Genomic DNA, 21049 nt, shown 5'->3' with positions numbered 1-21049 from the left:
GCAAGATGTGTAATTTTTACGTTTTAATTGCCAGTTTTTAATCAATAGAAGATATTTTCGATTAGGCAGAAATTGACAGATGAAGGAACTGTAGGTTAGATTCACATAGGCAGGAACGTCAAACGAATACAAGCAGTGAACGCCAGTACAGATAGTTTTGAATACCAATCCAATTAAATGATATTTTTGTGAAACTAAAATGATTGTATGTATAAAGTGTTTGTATGTCCTTGTGAATTTTCTTCCATGCAGTTAAAATATGCATTAAAAATATACATTGAGAATGGCAATATTGCAGCTTTACTTACCATGGGTTTACTTTTTTATCAAATTCCTGAACAATTTCCAGGATCAATAAAGTAAACGTTCACATACTGTATATCCTGTATACCTCTTCAAACGTGACTGTGACTCTGTAAAGTCACGTTTTATAAATATGATTTTAAGTGAATGTATTTATAAACAGAAATAGGAAGAGTTTAAAATTCCTTGGATACAAATGTGAAGTTGTTAAAAAACACACTTAAGTCATGATATTTCGAATGGAAAAATCTAAAAATCCCTGATGTTCAGAAACCATAGATTAGTTAAAAACAACTATGTCCATAAAATGTTTAAACACTCACAGTAATTCTGTTGAAATTTACTCCTATCAATTAGTTATTTATTTTGCTACTACATGTTTGTTATTTTTATATTCTATTTGTTGTGATTCGTCGTTTTTGTGGTTTTGACTGTTTTATAGTATCAAATTTTTCTATTGAGTGCACTCACAAATTTAATCAAAATTTATACAGATCTGCATAAAAACGAAACAAGCAAGAAGCACCAAATACATACAATTATAATACAGTTTCATGTTATAAAACCGTTTACTCCTGAAATCTTTTACTTTTTGTATTCCATAGAACTCGTCGATTGTAGTGATGTATGTAATAAAAGGGAACGTCTGGTGTGTCCGAACTCTTTCAAAATACTTAATACCTATCTTATTCTTTTTTGGAAACTTTCAACAAAATAAAAAGCGGCTGTTACATTTTGTTTTAAAATCATTCTCCTGTTTGACAAACGATGGATATACTAGAGTGCAGTAGAGAAGACAGTTGAAGGCGTGGGTCCTACGACCCACCAAATAGCCTCAGCCAACCAGAGATATGCTGCGTTGCCAAACTGTCTACCTGCCGGACAGTCACACCTCCCGAACAGACACACCCACCGGACAGTCACAACTGCCGGATAGTCACACCCGCCAGACAATCACCGGACAGGACACACCCGCCGGACAGTCACAACACCCGCCGGACAGTCACACCCGCCAGACAATCACCGGACAGTCACACCCGCCGGACAGTCACACCCGCCAGACAGTCACCAGACAGACACACCCACTGGACCTTGACTCAGTGACGTTCTCAATCTTGAACCTTGGGGCTCGAAAATATAAATTCAAACGTGTTGGTACTTCATCAGTTCAGCGCTAATGAAGTATAAACTTTACAAGAAATTAAAAGGTATTGAACAATTTAAAAGGTTTAAAGAATTAGACATATTTTCTAACGCTAGAATGAAATACTAGTGCGTAAAAGGGTTTGAGGATTAACGTTGTTCTTATAGAGCGAAGCTCAAGATCATTTTTACCTTAGGTAAAGATCAAATCTTTACCTTAGGTTAGTAAATTTAACAATGGAGTAATAAACTTTCCTGCTTTCCTCAATAATTTGAATTACCCTTATATTATGTGATTGTTCGAATAGTTACTTCATTTTCCGAGAAAAACTTCACGTTGATTTGTTTTGGTAAGATACAAAATGCTTTACTATCAGCAATCTAGTAAAGATTTCTGAAGAGCCTCATTGAAGGTGACGGCATGAATGTGAAATGACGGATAGGGCCCAGAAGGTGTCTTACCATCCTGATATATAAGTTTGATAAGTTTTCCACTTAGAAATAATATAGTTTCTATTAAATGTTGTTCTATTGTGACATATATTTTACTCGTATATTATATTTTATACCACGATAAAAGGGCCTATACCTTTTTATTTGCATTTTTTTCCAAGATATCCATGTTTATAATTGGAGAATTGCTTGAGAACAGGAATAAGTTTAGTGACGTTGCATTTATTTTAGGAACATTAAGACAAGAAAACCCCAAATGATTTCAAGAACTATCTTGGACTCTCTGAAAGTAATCTTTGTCGCTTTGTTAGTTTAGTGTAGTGCCTCAATTAAGAATCTATTCACTCGCTCAATGCAGCCGATAAGCGATGAAGAGGATCTTGTAGAACCTTTAATGTTTAACATATTCACTGCGGCTCAATACTGAGTAACCTTGAGTAATCTTAATGACTCTACTTACGGCGTCTGCCGCACACTCACCTCCTCCTTGCGGTCAAACTGTTAAAAACACGTAAAGGTGTACATACAAATTTAGTATATGATTTAACTTAGCCTTCTGTATTTATAAAACATATTATTGAGTCGCATTAATTATGATAATATTGAAAAAGTAAACTAATATTCTTTGTATAACAAGTAGCTGTATTTTAATATCGAATGCCCTCTGCAAAATAATATTTTATTTCATTGGGTAAATAATTATTTAATGTAATATTTATCTAATGCTGTTTAATTAATAACCTATTTTCATATTCTTTAATAATTTGGCAATTACACGAATTTCAGTTCACATTATACTAATGTGCGTAGTATAAGTAGGCCTATAATTTTAAAAAGTGCATTTTACACTCACGTGGAAATTTTGCTCTAAAGTAACGCTGACACTAAGAGTAACTATAACAATTTAATTAAAGTAACTAAATCTCGTATTATTTTTACTACTCCATACTTAGTATAACTGGAGTTGTTCCCCTTATACTACGGGCCATACTAAAGGTAGAATTTGAAAAAAAAATAAACGGTATTCATTCTGATATGTCATTTCAAAATCAACAATTGGGCAATTTTGTAAACCATAGAAATAGCTTAGTAAAAAATCATTAAAATTTAAAAAGTTGTATAAGAAACATGTCTGGATAAATTTATGTTACAATCTTATAAAATTCCTGATGTGCCCCATGTTCTGATGTGAATAACAGAGAATGAGAAGAAATATAAATTCCAAAAGCCGTAGTACCGGCAGTTTCTTAAATTTGCTACTTCTGCAAACTGAAAATTAATATAAAGAGAAAAAAAACGGAAATGCAAAATAGAATCAAAAACCCCAGGGAATGTACTAAAACAGCCATCAACAAATCTCTGCACTTACCACAATTCAACACAAGACCAAACTTAATGCTACATTGCTGCTTCACAATCTGAACTACTCATCAGTTTAGAAGTTAAACCAAGGATACTCACCAGCACGTGCCAAAATTACAATTGATCATTTAGTCTGGAATTTCATTGTGAACACTTAGCAGATACCTAAATTCCAGTTTGCAGCCGCTGCAACATTGTTCATCCAGTGTGAAGGTCCGATGTGGATACTTACCAGATACCTAAATTCCGGTTTGCAGCCGCTGCACCATTGCTCATCCAGTGTGAAGGTCCGATGTGGATACTTACCAGGAACCTAAATTCCAGTTTGCAGCCGCTGCACCATTGCTCATCCAGTGTGAAGGTCCGATGTGGATACTTACCAGGAACCTAAATTCCAATTTGCAGCCGCTGCACCATTGTTCATCCAGTGTGAAGGTCCGATGTGGATACTTACCAGGAACCTAAATTCCAGTTTGCAGCAGCTTCACCATTGCTCATCCAGTGTGAAGGTCCGATGTGGATACTTACCAGGAACCTAAATTCCAGTTTCAGCCGCTGCACCATGTTCATCCAGTGTGAAGATCCGATGTGGATACTTACCAGTAACCTAAATTCCGGTTTGCAGCCGCTGCACTATTGCTCATCCAGTGTGAAGGTCCGATGTGGATACTTACCAGATACCTAAATTCCGGTTTGCAGCCGCTGCACCATTGCTCATCCAGTGTGAAGGTCCGATGTGGATACTTACCAGATACCTAAATTCCGGTTTGCAGCCGCTGCACCATTGCTCATCCAGTGTGAAGGTCCGATGTGGATACTTACCAGGAACCTAAATTCCAGTTTGCAGCCGCTGCACCATTGCTCTTTCAGTGTGAAGGTCCGATGTGGATACTTACCAGATACCAAAATTCTAGTTTGCAGCCGCTGCACTATTACTCTCCAGTCTGAAGTGCCATTGGCTGTCAATTTCAAATCTGATAATAAATACCATCTAATATGAAAATCCGCAAAGTCCAGTTCTAAGTTACATTGTGGATGCTCACCAGTTGCCAAGATTCTCATTGTAAGCTACAGCACTCTTGGCCGTCCGCTCAACAATTTTATATCGAACACTTTACAGTTGAACACAATTCACTGGGGTTGCTGATTAATGGTTTCAAGTTGACTGTATTCCGTCTCCAGCTCTTCATAATTGTAATGTTTACTATTGTCATATAATTTATAATGTAAAAATAAAAACTGTTCTTCTAAATCCCACTATTTACTTGTCTAGATTATAAAAAAATATCTTAAAATTGATTAAGTATAACTATAATCCTCTCTCTTTATTATCAAATCACAGTGTAGTTTATTATATGAATATTATTACTTATTCGTTAAGTATTAATTAGGTTTAATTTATTTATTAAGTATGAACTTTTAGTGTGGACCACTATTAGGTACGGGTCCACGAAAGGACCTACGGCGTTCCTTGTCAGGGACCACAACCATTTAGCAAGTCAGGACTTTGTTTCAGTTTGCATTCCCAGCCAATACGCTTAAATTATATATGCAATTTTATTTTGTCTAAGCGTACACTCTACAGCCAGTGGACATAGGATCCAGATGTTGTACGGCCACGAAAGGACGTGGCAGCAGAGTGGTTTAGTGGGGTAAAAGTCCATTATAACCGGGACGTTGGTATCTTTTGAAGGTTCCCTCTGCTTAAAAAAGTCCAATAAATTGCAGTTGGTGGCTTTGGCCACACTTCCAGTCTATTTTATCGTCACTGCTGTCTGTAGTTGGGTCGTGAGCGTATGTGTTATTTCCATCCTCTCATCAACCAAATAACGTCACCTGCACATCTTATTAGCTCATGTAATTATTGTTTGAATACAAAAAACGCACTGCTGAAAGGCTGGGTCGCAACAAACTATTTAAGAAAGTACCTAAAATAGGACATACATTAATAATTTAACGCCTACCTGTGAATGCTGAGATGACTTATCATTAACCTTCTTCATCGACCTCGTTTAACTTTACAGAAGAAGAATTACTAGGCCTAGATACACACATTGATCAGCCCTGCAACAACGTTAACCTAAATGATGAGCCTGAAGTTTTCCAGCAGCCAATTGAAATTAGTGTACAATCACAGGTTGAGGTAACCTTACCTAATTCATTTTCCATAGATGATCCTTCTACTTGGAATGCTAAGACAAATGACAATGATGAAAACAAAAAATAATAGTGGAGATATAATTCCTGCGAACTTACTATGATGGAAAAAGCATTGTATGGAAATATATTTAAGCGCACCTTTCCTAATATGGATGTTGTTTATAGGATTGGTTATTACTCACAGTCAGGTGATAATTTATGTTGTATTGAATGTTATTTATTTCAAACAGGTGATGCAAAAACTTTACACATTTTAGTGACTGGAAGCACAGCTTCCCAAATATCATGAACATTCTCATCATAGTCATTAAATTCTTACGTAAATGCTTTAAAATTAAGGAACTGATTAGGAATCTAGCTTACATGACACGTTTACTTTTAATATAACCAATTTAAAACATATCTACTCACATTCGATTTAGTTAGTGAAACTTGACTTGACTATTAGTGTTTAAAAATTAACTTTTAAAATGTACTAAAACATGCCATAATGTGTTTTGAAAATAGAAATGTCATTTTTTTTTTCTTTTCGTGGTCTTTTCTAAGTACGTGCAAATGTATAACGTATTATTGGCGGAGCGTTAGCAAAGAGACTGGAAAATTTCATTTTTGTATGTCTGTCTGCACACATGTAGAACTATTTCAACAAATAAAACATAATTATGTAGTAACTTGGTGGGTAAATTTCGAGTCAATTTTATTTTGTATGATTGAATTTCAGTTTAGCTTTCCGCAGAACATCTCGAGAATGTAATGAGCTATAGATTTGAAACTGTACATACAACCCCAGTTTGTTACAATACGTAATGTACCTTGTATATTTTGTATGATTGAATTTCAGTTTAGGTGTCCACAGAACATCTCGAGAATGAAATGAGCTATAGATTTGAAACTACATGCAACCCCAGTTTGTTACAATTCGTAGTGTACCTTGTATATTTTGTATGATTGAATTTCAGTTTAGGTGTCCTTTTTTTGCCAGACACCTAGGTGTCTAGTTTAGGTGCACAGAACATCTCGAGAATGAAATGAGCTATAGATTTGAAACTACATACAACCCCAGATTGTTACAATACGTAATGTACCTTATATATTTTGTATGATTGAATTTCAGTTTGGCTTTCCGCAGAGCATCTCGAGAATGAAATGAGCTATAGATTTGAAACTACATACAACCCCAGATTGTTACAATACGTAGTGTACCTTGTATATTATGTATGATTGAATTTCAGTTTAGCTTTCCGCAGAGCATCTCGAGAATGAAATGAGCTATAGATTTGAAACTGTGCATGCAACCCCGGTTTGTTACAATACGTAGTGTACCTTGTATATTTTGTATGATTGAATTTCAGTTTAGCTTTCCGCAGAGCATCTCGAGATTGAAATGAGCTATAGATTTGAAACTGTGCATGCAACCCCGGTTTGTTACAATACGTAGTGTACCTTGTATATTATATATGATTGAATTTCAGTTTAGCTTTCCGCAGAGCATCTCGAGAATGAAATGAGCTATTGATTTGAAACTGTGCATGCAACCCCGGTTTGTTACAATACGTAGTGTACCTTGTATATTATGTATGATTGAATTTCAGTTTAGCTTTCCGCAGAACATCTCGAGAATGAAATGAGCTATAGATTTGAAACTACATACAACCCCAGATTGTTACAATACGTAATGTACCTTATATATTTTGTATGATTGAATTTCAGTTTAGCTTTCCGCAGAACATCTCGAGAATGAAATGAGCTATAGATTTGAAACTACATGCAACCCCAGATTGTTACATTACGTAATGTACCTTGTATATTTTGTATGATTGAATTTCAGTTTAGCTTTCCGCAGAACATCTCGAGAATGAAATGAGCTATAGATTTGAAACTACATACAACCCCAGATTGTTACAATACGTAGTGTACCTTGTATATTATGTATGATTGAATTTCAGTTTAGCTTTCCGCAGAACATCTCGAGAATGAACTGAGCTATAGATATGAAACTGTGCATGCAACCCCGGTTTGTTACAATACGTAGTGTACCTTATATATTTTGTATGATTGAATTTCAGTTTAGGTGTCCGCAGAACATCTCGAGAGTGAAATGAACTATAGATTTGAAACTACATGCAACCCCAGTTTGTTACAATACGTATTGTACCTTGTATATTTTGTATGATTGAATTTCAGTTTAGCTGTCCGCAGAACATCTCGAGAATGAAATGAGCTATAGATTTGAAACTACATACAACCCCAGTTTGTTACAATACGTAGTGTACCTTGTATATTTTGTATGATTGAATTTCAGTTTAGGTGTCCACAGAACATCTCGAGAATGAAATGAACTATAGATTTGAAACTACATGCAACCCCAGTTTGTTACAATACGTAATGTACCTTGTATATTTTGTATGATTGAATTTCAGTTTAGGTGTCCGCAGAACATCTCGAGAATGAAATGAGCTATAGATTTCTCTGGCTGTTGTTCTTCTGTGATTCTCCAGAGGACTTGACAATATCGATTACATTTGATGTTATCTTGACCAAATACTCTCGATTAGCTTATAAGAATAAAAGTAGGCAGATGCTAATTTAACGAACTAAACTAATTTTATTTTATTAAACTATATGTGTCTGAGATAGTAAGAACAACTACTTATTGAATGAACTTACATGATGGCCTCTTAATATACTTGAACGTTTGATTACAGAAAGGAGAGGACCAGTAGCAGCATCTCCAAAGAAAGCAGTAATTCAAATGTTGGGAAATTGGAGTACATGCATTAATCTAGTTATTTATTGTATAACTAAAAGTTAAATTAATTTAAAAATTGTTTTATTATATTCATAGTTTATTTTTTTTAATGCATTTAATTTTTTCTTGTTAATCATACATATTTTAATATATAAAATTAAAATGTTTCATAGTAAATTTTGAAATGTCTTATTTGTTGTTTAAATGTTATTTTTTCATGACTATATAAAATATTTTGTATTTGTTGTATTTTTAAAAGTTAATTTCAGTTTGTGTTTGGTTTTTAATTGTTAGTTTAAATTTGTATTATTAAAAAAAATTATTAGTTTGACATAAGACCAACTTTCCGGTGTTTCCACATTTGTAGAGAAATGTCCTGCAGTCTTAGTTTAATTCAGTTTTCTTTAGTTGAAATATGTTTATGTTCAACTGTGATTTTTGTCCGAAATAAACTTTAATAACATGTGTTTCTTGTTTTTTAATACCAATGTTATGTTTCGTTATATGTGTGTGTGTGTCAACTGTATTATTTATATTCAACAGTTTTTCAATTGATTCAATTATTTAAAACTTTTCCTATAATAAAAATATTGTGTAATCATATTCGTAGCTATGAAATAATGGATATTTTGTAATAAACACAGTTAAGACCAGATTTAGAATTTCCAAAAACTGTATTATACAAGTAACTAAACTTAAAATAATGCATTTGAATTTTTCATTCTTGCTATTCACATAAACTTCTAATACCATGCACATTTCAAAGACTAATAGTAAATAAATGCACCTGAAACATGCTAGTTACGTGTTTGTTCATATATTGTAACCAATATATTACTTTGAAACATATCAGATGTTACTTTGAAACATATTGTATAAGTTACTTCGAAATGTATCAGATATGTTACTTTGCAACGTATCTGATATGTTACATTGAAACATATACATATATTTGTGACGAAACATGAGAGGACATTCTTGTCAGTTAGATACGTGTCTGAAACTAAGCAGATACATTTTGAAATGTATCTGACATTACCAATATTTAAATGAAATATTTTTGATGCTATTGGGTGCTATGTGGGTTATTTTGATAGATGTGAGACTTCAGGAGCAGTTGCAGTCATGAGTTCTTCAGAGATTATTCTTCGTGTTCAAAGGGTTCATATACAAGAGGATAAGATTTGAAACTGCAATGTTTCCACGTGGCATAAAATTTATAATAGAACAATTAGAATAACAAGTGATTCCTTTACTAAAAAGTTCTTTGATAAAATAGTAAATTATTATTATATAAATAATAATAGTTTAAATAAGTATTATACCACTTTTTAAGCCTTACGAAAGTATATTTATTTTTCTTATTTAAATTGGAGGCGATTGGCATCTTGCGCCTGAATTAGCACCCCCTGGACATAGCACCCCCTCGCTACTGACGTCATTTTGACGTCACCAAAGGGGGTGCTAAATCAGCACAGATGCCGTGTCCAGGCCCTGAATAAGCACCCCCTTCGAATAGGGGGGTCCTAATTCAGCGCCTTGACCTTGCTCATGTGCTGATTTAGCACCCCCTTGAATCTGGGCCGTATTGATGAGATGAATAATTACCCCAACGGAATAGAATATATAATCGTTTAACCATATTGCGATTTATTTTTAAATAAAATAAAATAATATATATATATATATATATATATATATATATATATATATATAATAATTTAAAATATAATGCAATGAGTACATTTACTGCATTGCTGTCGTTTACTTAATATTTTCAAAAAGAAACAGTTCATTACCAATTGTAAAAATACTATGCATGAAATATACTTAATTAAACAACTAGGTTCTAGGCATTCAAATACAGGTTTATTTTAGAATAAAATTAATTTGGAATCATGGTACGAACAACGCAGAGGAACTGATATTGCGTAAATCCGGCATGTGTAATAAATATACATGTTCAGAGATTACATCAACCTATTAACCAATTTAAAAACAATTATTTATTTATTTTAATTTTTCGAATACCAAAAAAAAGCGGGAAAATTTAGAAGCGTAAAATTGTAATTTTGTGACGGCTAAGAGCCAATTATTTTTAATGACGCATCTCAACTGAATTATACTATTTAAACTGTATAGTATAATTCAAACACACTTGACAAACAATTTAAATATTATCTTATATCTACAAGAATCAATATCATTCAGTTATATCCATATCAGTTAGTTCAACTATAATTAAAAAAAAAAAGTTGAAAACAATGTTTAAACACGTAGCAATAAATATACTACTGTATTTTCAAAAGCGTTATTGCTTAGGTCAAAACATACATTTATATACTAGTATTATGGATCTACATTGCTTAATTTCCCCTCTGTCGGTTAGTGTGCGTTTTTTTGTTGTTGTTAAAAATGGAATATCTTGAAAAATCTAAAAGGAAAACCTAATAAATTTAATCCTACCAAGTCTTGGTCAAAACTTTATGGTGGCTAAAAATGATTGTAGGACTGTAGGTCCACGCCTAGTTTTGACGAGGGTGGCTGACGTCACTTTTCTGCAGGGTAGGACAGTAGTCCACGGGTGTCGGCGTGGACTAACTGTCCTACTTTTCAAAACTGACCTGGCCGTGAAATAACTTTTCTACCTGCGCTCAATCTTCAATCTGTGGAAGAATGTGAGTGATACTTCCACTACACACGCACAGCGTACTGCTTAGGCAGTAAATATAACAGCTTACTCAAACCAAAACTCAAGGTATCACATATGAAGTGGGTTGCTAATTGGGATTAAATTTGAACAAATTCCATACATCACTACATTACTATCTGAGTAATTCGACAATATCATAATGAATGATAAACATCTACAGTCAGTTTGTTATAATTTTATTATACCTTATCTTGGTCCATCGTTAGCGTAATACGGTATATGCGAGTAGACACGTCACTCATAGTAGGCAACACGTTAATTGAAATGGATAGTTGATTGTTTTATTATTACTGTTATTAATTAAAACTACACTTTAGATCATATTTAATATATCACATTTATAATTGTATCAAATTACTTTAAATATATAACTATAGATAGGCAAAATATTGTATTACCTTAAATAGTGGCTCTTGGCCTATAAACCAAAATTTCTCTCTTGTCTTCAGAGACATATTAGCTTACACAAAAGAGTGCGAGTATATACGAGTACTAACATGTCTCAGGAGGTAAGACGTTATTAAAAATTAATCTTTTAAAATAGGTATAACTCAATTAGGGAAATTTGTTGATTATTTGTACTAACAACGAACTTTATGTTTATTAAAAAACAACTTGCAGTATAGACAATTTTACAAAGTGTTATGAAAACTAATTATGGTCTCATATTAAAAATTCTTATTTTTGAATTACCAATACATGATTAATTACAATTTACAAATAAATGCTGAATTGGATAGTACCGCTAGATTAACCTAAAATGTAAGTTAACTTTCGACTTACAAATTGAGTATAATTTTAGAAGAAAATGACTTTACCGACGGATACTTCTTATTGAAGAAAACAATAACTTATACAAATTTAATAAGTGGGACTATTGCCCAAAGTCCAGATAGGTGATAAATTAAAACAACGTATATTACTCATAATATATGTATTTATATCCACAGTACAATTTTAGAAGGAGGACGATTAACAATAGAATAATATTTTCAACAGAAATGTTATGAACATGAAATTTATTGCATCTTTGTGTGTTTTACTATTGTTTAGCGCTAGAGATTTATATGTTAGTCTTAAAATAAATATTATAGCTCTATTTTAAGTTAAACTGTACATTTACAAAGTTAGAAATGTAGCTGATAAAGAAAACACCTGTATACCTATTTTATGTAACATGTTCTGCTCAGTGAATTGCTATGTTATTTGGTATTCACGGTTTTGCTGGGACAAGTTTAATCCTGTCATAATATAAGTGCTAAACCACAAACATTTATGACAATCCAAGTATTATCTTAAAAAACTGACATCATATTTTAGCAAATTTGGATTTAAACAATCGTATCATTACATTTACAGCGAGGACAGTATTTAAAGGCATTTGACCTATTATATTTTAGTTGATGATACATAGGTGAGATGACATGCCCCTTTCATATTACATGGGAAATGTTTATGTGGACATTAGATCCACTTAAAGTAAATTAATTTCTAAAGAAGGAAGTCCTTTAAGCATTGACGCATAAAATAAACGTATTTGCACCGGACACAAGAGATTTTTAAGTTCCATTCAAACTTGCAGTTGCTATTCATGGCTATATGCCGTTACGACATAATTTTAAGTTCGTTCAAATCCCGGAAAACACAGTATATAATATTTTTAGTTAGTAGCAAGTTACCAGCGACTTCGGCCACAATAAACTATTTAATAGCTTCTTAAACCCTATTAGTTTTATTCCTCTTTAAAATAAATCAAACCGTTAAAAATGTGGAACATCTTAGTTAATAAAAAATACAAATGATGTAAAAGTGTTGAAAGGCCACGATTACAATATGTTAAAACTAGTAGTTCCCTGCGGTTTCTTACACAATTTTAGACAGCTGTCGTATGACCACTTCTGGTTCGCATGATTCATATTTCCGACACCAACGTTGAGATTTCTTTGTTCCTACGATCCAGGAAATATGTCTAAAAGTGTATACTTATAGTGATTGTATTTATTCCTGGCTTAATATATTTTGTGCCTTAGTTCGCTTTGTTACTTTGTTTGCTCGATCAAGTTTGCGTTTTAGAACAGTCTTTAAATTTATAGTAAAAGTTATATAGTAAATGCTTCTTTGATATCAGCTTTACAGTACTCACCAAACTCTGCATACTCAATATTTGCTAAAGTGTACAATTAAAAGTAGATCTTTATTACCAAAACTTTTAATTTTCTTATCTGAATATTTTTGTTACTATGTGTTCAACAATGGTTGCATAAAAGGTTAAATAAGTAGTGGTTACTATCAAGCTAATTCTATGCTTTCAACACCAAATATAAATAAATTGAAAATAATGGTAAAATTATTACACATATGATTGTGCTATCATACATTTAAACAGAACAGTTTAACAGACTCGTATTATATAAAATTCTTGTTCTAATTACCTAATTTTTCCGTGCATTTTACGATAGTTTAATAGTTGTTTTAAAAGACCATTATAATCGTTACAGCAATTCTTAAGTTATAAATGGTGTATTACTTAACAATATACTTAAGAAAATAAACCCGACTTTCATTTATGCATTTAGCTTTTTGTTTCATTCTTTCTGTAGCTGTATACTGCAGCTAGTTAGAAAGAACTAGTAAAAACACAGTAGCCTAATGAATAATAGTTAAAATATACAGAGTATAGATCTCGAAACATCCGTTCAAGGACAGTAGAGTGAGTACGGCGATCCCCTGTCAAACCCTCGTCAAAAGAAACCCGTGAGTCGGACAGTAGGTCCACGGTCCCGGCCTGGGACCCACTGTCCATCCCTTAAGAAGTAGGTAAGAAATGCTTCCGGCAGTTTTACGACGTGGACCTACAGTCCGTTTACCGTCTGAGTCAGCTCATGCTTGTCGCGCTAGGAGTACCACAGGAGGCCTTTTATTAATGTCCATTAAACATCTATAAAAGCAGAATATACATGTACAAATAAAACATTTTGCCTATGATGTTGCAATTTTTATTCTGACAAAACCATTCAGAGATTTTTAAAAGAAATTAAATTAAATCTTCTTTCCATTTTAAATTGGTGTAATATAAATTAAATGCAAGTCGTAAGTAAAACCTTGTTTGTTAATTTTTATCTCAGAGGCTACACTTTTCAACATACTCTAAAAATCACAACTCAAATTGTAATTGTGTTAATTTTGCAAATTGAAACTGTCAAATAATAGGACTTGTTCTAATTTTAAATATGTAGGATTAATTTTTGGATAAAAATCTTTCTTGGATTAACTAATTTCAACAATGCACAACAAAATATTTTATTACATATGAGATCGATGTGATCACACATGCTTCGTAATAAATGCACTTATTCAGTTCAGATTACAGTATGTTTTGAATACACCGGACCGAAATACTTTAGTACTACATTAGTTATAAGATTAAATGAAATAGACTACGACTATTTCAAAATAATATTATTGAATTTTTGAACTCAGTATCAACCTAAACTTATGGTTTATATTAAAAATTAAATATTCTTTTCTGTTGTAACTTACTTATTATAATATTGCAAACTAAAAGGTACTTGTGGTTTATTAATTTTGTGTGTGAAAAATCATTTGATCTCTGTTTACTTGTAAATTGTAGAGTATAAGTAAAAACCGGGCTAAGTGCCAAAAATTAAGAAATTGAGTTTAGTATCAAAATGTGTGCTATAAGCCAACCCCAATACAGTATAAACCGGGCTATGTCGAGAAAAATCAATAATTCGTTCAAATCCTTGCCGCTAGAATGCGCATGGGCTATGTTCAAGGGTGACATCAGTAAAAACCGAGTCAAGTGCCACGCGCAACACACGCCAGACTACACGTGTTTTGCAGGTTATGTTTGTTGCCACAGGCATTCTAACCACTGTATGAGGAGTGTGTGTTACCGCTTTACATTGTGATTAGATTGAGTTTGTGTTATCCATAATGCGGGTGAAGCATCTTGTTTGTTGAAAGGAGTCTTGAACAAAATAACCCACAAAAAAGTTGATTGTTTGGAGCCACAACTGTGGGGGACAAAATAAAAACAAAAAGTTGCAGTTTTTATGGAATTATTTAGTTTGTCGTGGTATCTTTGATGAAATTGAACATAAATATCTTGTGTCAGGCCATTCATATCTTTCTTGTGATCGAGACTTTGCGCTCATCGAGAAAAAAAGAGAGTAAGTATGTGTGAAGTCTCACTAGACATAGTTCAAATTCTTGTAAGTGCCTCCCACAAAAAGCAACTTTTTCCACACTTATGGATGAAGATGACTTTTTTTGATTTTAAGGAAAGTAGTAACAATTGTCTGAATACAAAGAAATTGAAAATATCCAAAGTCCAATGGCTAAAAATTACAAGAACAAAACCAAGTATAGTATTTATGAAAAAATCATGGACTGATATTGAAACTTGGCTTGGAATAAATGTGTTCAAAAAGGGGGTTAAGGAAGAGAACATCTTGCAAAACCTATCCACTTTGCAAACAATAAACCGATTAACTAAAGAAAAAAAAGAAGACCTGAAAAATATGATACCTTACCTCAAAGAAGAGAACAAAGACTTTTATAATAATTTAACTGCATAAAAGTTTCAGTGTTCCTGCCTGTTAACTTTAGTTTAGTGTATAATATACTATCGAGTATTTGAGTAAAAGTTTAAAATAATTAAACTGGTATAACATTATAATTGTTTGTCTTTTTAACCTGTATTATTTTTTAACTACATGTTTGCTTACTCTTTCATTTTTTATGGATTTTTAGTAACATCTGTTTGGTACTTAGCCCTCTTTTTACATCAGCAAGTTGTGACATAGCCCGAAGTAAATGTGGCACTTAGCCCGGTTTTTGCCTCAGTAAGTTGTGACATACCCCTTTTCAAAAAAAGTTGAATTCAATATTTTTTTCTTTACTGTTCCCATGGTATATAATGCATTCTTCCACTGATACTGTTTAGTAGTGATGTATATTTTTTATTTAATATATTACAGTTAAAAAATATTTAATTATGATAGTTATATGCAGTTTTCATCGATTATCTCAAAAGTAACTTTTTGGCACTTAGCCCGGTTTTTACTTATACTCTACAATTAATTTTAACGCCACGGAATGCCGACGTTATTTACGTCTGGTATCTTTGCTTTTGTATATATATTTCACTTACCTAAGTATATTTAAACGTTAATACTTGTAAATATTTTTTTCACTTCTTGCTGTCCGTATACTGTATAATTGGACAGTAATTTTTCCGACAAGTACTATGTTGTAACCTTTACTTTAGAACGAAAATAAATCATTATTATCATATAAATTTCTTTTGGTTACAGTTAAAGAAAAACTATTAGCCTATTGAGATCTAAAAGAGGAAGCACATGAGGATGGCTGAAAGTGTTATAATTTGTGTGATTTATATTATTTAGCGGCTAATGACTGTTTCTCATATATTCACCCGTCAATAAAACTATTCCAGCAGTTTATTGTAAAAATGTAGGCCTATTTTCAAATTTAAAGGTGAACGATTACACTGCACACAATAACCATCATGTAACCAAGAAAATAAGTACTGACCAACATGCTTTTGCTGTAGAAACGTTTTAAGAACAGTGATTCTTATGTAAAAACTCACAGATTTTTTACAACTCACTTTAACATTGGTTGGCACGGCGCTGTTCAAGATCTAAAAACAATTAAAATCTGGGTAAGTTCATTTACAAATACGGCCTCTACTCAAAATAAAACTGAGGGAAGTCTACAAACTGTTCAAACACCGAACAATGTGGAAAGAGTGAGAGTTTGCCGTTAGTCGCAGGCCAAAGCAGGCGGCCTGATTGCAAGCTTTGGCTAGGGTTTTCAAAAACAGATCCCCGCTAAGGATTTTTCACCACGACATTCATTTTTATCTTTGCAAATTCAAATTATGCAAGAACTTGTTATTACTAAATACATACAATATTGTTAATGTTAGTATGTAATAATACAAGTTCAGGTCTAGTACACTAAATAGGTATCTGAACGTCCATTAAACAATAACTGTATTCTTTTTCAAATACGCATGTCATTCATGAAGAATTTAAAACAATCTGATCATTTAAAAAATGTATAGGTACATGATAAAACTTGTTTTAACTAAAACCAAAAAGTATTCACATAGTCAACACATAGTTCAAAATAGCATGTTAACAACAATTATGCATGTACGAGTGTGAGGACTAATTTTAAAGCGATTTCAATTCAATATACAACATGCAAATTCACAATGACATAAAGCTGATGTGTACAGAAAATAAAAAACTACAATCAATTCGTGATAAATAATACCTGTTCTACTATTATTTCATTAACAATGACAATCTATTTTTAAACATTATAAATACAGATATACACACAAAGGTTAATTAATTAATACAAACGTGTTTAGCACATAATAGGTTTTAAAATACCAGTTCAAACAATAGAAACAATGTTTCTTGGTTATCACGGGAATTATAACTTTGGAGGTTGGTACAGGGAAGGCGGGTTACCCCTCCAGCGGGTGTTTCCCCCACTCTCAAATCTGTGGCGCTGTGAGCACTCCGGCCAAATCTTTGGCGCTATGACCTGTGGCGCTATGAGCTGTGGCGCTGTGAGCATGGATCCGATTATTTATTCGGTTGTGTTGGCGCTGTGAGCACTCGACCAGATCTGTGGCGCTGTGAGCAAGGACCCGATTATTTATTCGGTTGTGTTGGCGCTGTGAGCACTCCGGCCAAATCTGTGGCGCTATGAGCACATTCACGTTGTGGCGCTGTGAGCAAATTCACGTTGTGGCGCTGTGAGCTTAGGCACTATGAGCCACCACCCTAAACCGGGCCGTGAACAGGAGAGACAGCCAAACTCCTCCTAAAAAACTGTACCCGATTATGACCAGGAGAGACAGCCAAACTCCTTCTAAAAAACTGAACCCGATTATGACCAGGAGAGACAGCCAAACTCCCACTAAAAAACTGACTCCAAAAGAGAGACTTCCACCTATGACAGCCAAAATACGAGGAGATCATGAATCTTTAGATGACTTTTACATGAAATATATAGACTACAACAAAGACATCATTCAACACCAAAAGCCATCAGCCTCATTAAGTCACGCTAAAACCCCAATGTTTGAAGGGACCTCAACTCCAGCCCTAGCAGTTACCAGTACTCCAAGTACCAGGAGGACAACAGACAGTATTATGACTTACCCAAAAAACTCTATTGAAAGCCCTAATGAGATCAACCATTTTTTAGACGTGCCTCTAAAAACCACATCAGAACAGAAAGAGCAAGACAACAAACTCAAAACTCTATCTCTACAAGAGAAAATGCAGAATTAACAATCTTTCATCAAAATGCTGACCGGTTGTCCAATGAAATTGACATAATTAACCACTTCCTCAGCACTACTAATACAGACATTGTAATCATCACAGAACATGGGCTCAAAAAGACAAATTTAGAAACTACTTACCTACAGGGCTACACACTAATTGAAAGTTTTTGTCGAGTACACCACCAAAAAGGAGGAGTAGCAATTTTGGTGAAAGATGATATTAAAAACCATGCAACCGGTCTGGGATGAAATAAATACAGTCAGGAACTTGTCTGTGAGCTGTCTGCAATAAAATTAACATTGAAAAAAACTTCTCTCTACATTGTTGGAATCTACAGACCAAATAACAATTTTGACGAAGCATTAGAAATTTTATCAACCACCCTTGACTCTATACGTACATGGAATAGCCCAACTGTAATTATGGGTGACATCAATATTGACTGTCTTGAGACCAGCGGAAACAACAAAAAACTCCGAGACACACTTAAGTCTCACAACATCACAAGACTTAACCTACCACCTACATGAGTCACACCACACAGTGCAACTTCCATAGATATGGTCTGCTCTAATCAGCTTCCTTGCGAACCAATAGTTACTGTTATCAACACCTTTATCTCTGACCACACAGGACAACTTGTGAAACTAAAAAACTCTAAAAACTATATACCTGACCAAATTATACACAACAGACATCTCACTGACAGAAACCTGGCAGTTCTTAATAAATCTGTTGAAAAAAGAAGGATGGAATGACGTACTTGGCTCTACATCAGCAAAAGTCTCCTATAATAAATTTTTTAGAAATCATGACATACAACATGGACTTGGCATGCCCTTATACGCATACCCGCATTAAGAAGAAAAAAAGACAACGGATTAAATATGACCAAGAAACAAAATACAAGCGTGAACAATTTCGTATAGCTCAAGAAGAATACCTGCTAACTGGTACAGAAGAAAACAATGCTACTGCAACAGAAAGAAAGGACCTATGACCTTCACCTCAAGGCCCAAAGAAAACATCTGACATCTAAGTTCATTAATGATGCTGAAAACAAATGCAGAGCTATATGGAATGTTATAAATCAAGAGAGGTGCAAAACTAAGTGTAAAAATGAACCAATAAAACTTAAAAACGATGGTGACATCAGACCCCATGATAGTAGCAGAACAACTCAACGAATTTTTTTGCAAGTATCGCCAACAACACACTTGCTCAAGCTGTCTATGATGGAATGCCTGTTAAACCGCCTCCCAGGCTGAAAATAAATGGCACTCTTGATCTTTGCCCGACAACTCAAAATGAAGTAAGAACAACCATAATGCAAATTAAATCGAAAAATGCAACTGGCTTTGATGACATTTCTACAAAACTGATAAAAACCTGCATTAGGCCACTAATATGCCCACTAACAGATATAATCAATAAATCATTTGCACAAGGTATTTTTCCATCAAAATTAAAATCAGCAAAAGTCTATCCAAAGTTCAGAAAAGGAGACCAAACTCAACACAGTAACTATCGGCCAATCTCCTTGCTCCCAGTGGTATCTAAAATTATTGAGAAAATTGTACTGTTGCGTCTTCTAGACCATCTCAATAAAAACAACCTGCTACCAAGCAATCAACATGGTTTTGTTGAGGGTAAATCTACGACAACAGCCCTGGCAAGCATTGCTGAATATCTAATGTCAGCTTTAGACGTGGGAGATACAACAACTGCAATATTCCTGGACTTCACTAAGGCTTTTGATTGTTTGAGTCATGACTTGCTTCTCAAAAAACTAGAAGACCAAGGGATCAGAGGAACTTCAGCAGATTGGTTCAGGAGATACTTAACAGGGAGAACTCAGGCAGTCGAAATAATAACTTCAAATAATGGAGTAACAAAAAGAACTGTCTCAAAAGCATTGCCAGTTGACAGAGGCGTCCCACAAGGATCAGTAATGGGCCCTATTCTCTATATCATCTTTGTCAGTGATTTCCCTGAATATATCACAAACTACTGCTCTATGCTAATGTACGCTGACGATACAGTCCTACTACTAAAAAATACACACCCATCACAATTGGAAACAGAGTCCTATATAGCAATAAATCTGGCAATAGAGTATTGTCAAGCAAATGACCTAGTACTAAACAATACCAAGCAATACCAATAGCAACTGGTATTAGGAAGAAGATAAGATGAAGTACTGGAACTGCCGGAGGCCGAAAGGGTGGATAGTGTGAATTACCTTGGAGTAGTCATAGATGAAACTCTCCTGGAACGACCAGGTTGACCAATTATGTGGAAAACTTAGCTCAGCATTATATGTACTAAGAAGACTAAAACAAATTGCCAGTGCAGAAGTTGTAAGATGTGCTTACTTTGCTCTGTTTGAAAGCCACCTCAAATACGGGATAAATGTATGGGGAAGCTCCTCCAAAATTAACATGCAAAGGGTACTCGTGCTGCAGAAAAAAGCAGTCCGTATACTAACAGGATTAGGACCCCAGGAATCCTGTAGAGATGCCTTTAAACAGGAAAAATTACTGACTGCATTAGCTCTGTACATCCTAGAAGCAGTTATTTATGCCAGTCAACAAAACCTGACAAGAGGAGCTGATGTACATTCCTACAACACAAGAGCGGCACAAAATTATACACTTCCCACCCATCGACTGACCCTGTTTGAAAAACAACCCACATATACCGGAACAAAATTTCTAAACATCCTACTACAAGAGGTCAAAAACACCACAAGACAACAGCATCTCAGAAGAAAACTGACTACCTGGCTTCTTCACCTACTACTCA

This window comes from Homalodisca vitripennis, chromosome 2, assembly GCF_021130785.1.
Source record: "Homalodisca vitripennis isolate AUS2020 chromosome 2, UT_GWSS_2.1, whole genome shotgun sequence".
Taxonomy (NCBI): domain Eukaryota; kingdom Metazoa; phylum Arthropoda; class Insecta; order Hemiptera; family Cicadellidae; genus Homalodisca; species Homalodisca vitripennis.
The sequence above is the reverse complement of the archived record's forward strand: the minus strand, read 5'-3'. Positions refer to the sequence as shown.